A 2,107-nucleotide genomic window follows, 5' to 3' on the forward strand; every position below is an offset into this window, starting at 1 on the left:
TTTCAACAATATTATTATGAGGCATTCAAGGTTATAATTGATTCTGATTTTATTAAACTCATTTAATATTTGTATCTTTATTTCTTTCTTTCTTTCTTTCTGTTGATTGATGACTGTATTATTGATACTTGATACCAAATTGTGCTACCTAAGATATATAGTTTATTGCATGTTTTAAGGTTATCAGCCTTTTACAGTAATCTTTTATCCAAATTAAACAAAACCTTTTCTCAGAGAACCACAGCTAAAGCCGCCTCTGTTCCACTCTCTCAGTCTCAGAGGAGCATTGGGGGGAAAACAGCTTCAACATTATTGATCTTCTAATCTGGGAAGTGGCCCAACATTTTCTGTAATATTAATTCAATCTCTCATCTTTGCCGCAAAGACTTGGTCCTGCTGAAAGACGAGCTTTTAAGAACAGAAAAACATATTCCCTGGACCAATGAGAGGAATGGTGCGCTAATGGTAACAAGACACCCCCTCAAGAACATGGTCAGTCACATGCTAATTGGAGGTGAAGTACGTGAGTTATGGCGTAGCGATTTCTCGTAAAAAGCACCATTCATTTTTGAGACAGCAGAAAACAAGTCCAGCGAACAGTAGACATCTCCTGGGGAGATATCTGCAGCAATGCACAGTGAATGCAGAACCTCAAAGAAGTGCTGGTGACGATTCATTATTCATGATCCATGAGTTCTCTTCTTGATGATGATTTGTGAACAAAAATAGAGGTCTATCTTAAATTTTAGTTCAGGAGAATATATTTGAGGTATAATAAGAAATATTACCCGTCGTGCAGAATGTCTTCCCCAACACCAGACACAGTGAACTTAAGAATTTGCGGGGGTGTGTGTGTTATGAAAATATTATCCTGAATCACAGCTTCTCTCATGTTGTGCAATGCAGCAGTAGAAAATGTTTTACCAAAAATGAATCAAAAATGTATCACTTTTTTAAAAAAAAGAAGCTATATGTATAGAAATAAAATATTGTTGTAAATATAGGACTTTTGGATTCACACACATTAAAATCTCTTTGGAGATGTCTAATGTTGGGATCAAACTACACGGCATTTCTGTCTTTTGAAATGGTCACCACATCAGATGACGTGATCACAGACTTATATGGATGAGAAACGTGGCAGGAGACTGACCAATCATAGCTTGCCGTCTACTACAACTTGTGAGACTCGTGAAAGTGGGAGGGGCCAGGGAAAGCTTCCGCCGAGCCAACAATGAATCTTTATAAAATCAAACATGACTTCATGAATGAGTTGTTGGTGAACTTTAAACCTTCGCTTGTTGGACGTCATTAGCCAGTTGGTGGTTCATTTTGAATCGTAAAAACATGAAGTAGGACATTCAGAAGGCTGGTAGGAGACTTCAGTGTGAAGCATGAAAAACTTAAAGCTCCACTGAGAAATTAGGTAACGCTTTGGATTACTGTACAGCCGGCAATGTCAGAAGGGACCGTCTTGTATAAAAACCAACTTTTTCGTTCTAATTCTTATACATTTTTGGAAATGATGCTTGTTGTCAGTTCGACGCAGTCACCCACATTCGCTTCATGATTGGTTCTTATCGATCACGACTGGACTACCAGCGGTGACGGCAAAGCGTTGTAAAAACCTTCTCTAAGTCCTTGTTCCACCTTGTCGTCGGCCCAAGAAAAAAACCCCTGCTCTTACTTTTCATAATGGTTGCTTCTCGTTTGCAGTATTTTCTGTAGCCAAGCAACTCCGCAGTAGGCGACTGCAGAGTAGACAACCTGCTTCCTGTTTACACCGGTACATGATGCATGTCCTGTGCACGTGAATGGTCACGTGAAACACGTTTTCAGGTGTGTTAATATGGGTTAAAACTATCTAAACTAGGGGATTAAATACTGATACAAGGCTAAAGCGCTCGTCTGGACGGATAACATTTTCCGGAGTTCTTCTCTGAAAACAGTTTAACTGGCACGAAAGCAAGTCAGTGTGTTTCCCATACTGTCGAACGCTGCCTTTAAAATAGATTGTCTCAACCTTAAACAGGAAACAGCTTCATTTGTTCCTGATGAATTATAGGCGAAGACAGATGATGCTCTGAAGTTGCCATACAATCTTTTT

The sequence above is a fragment of the Scophthalmus maximus genome, chromosome 5 (assembly GCF_022379125.1).
Source record: "Scophthalmus maximus strain ysfricsl-2021 chromosome 5, ASM2237912v1, whole genome shotgun sequence".
NCBI classification, from domain to species: domain Eukaryota; kingdom Metazoa; phylum Chordata; class Actinopteri; order Pleuronectiformes; family Scophthalmidae; genus Scophthalmus; species Scophthalmus maximus.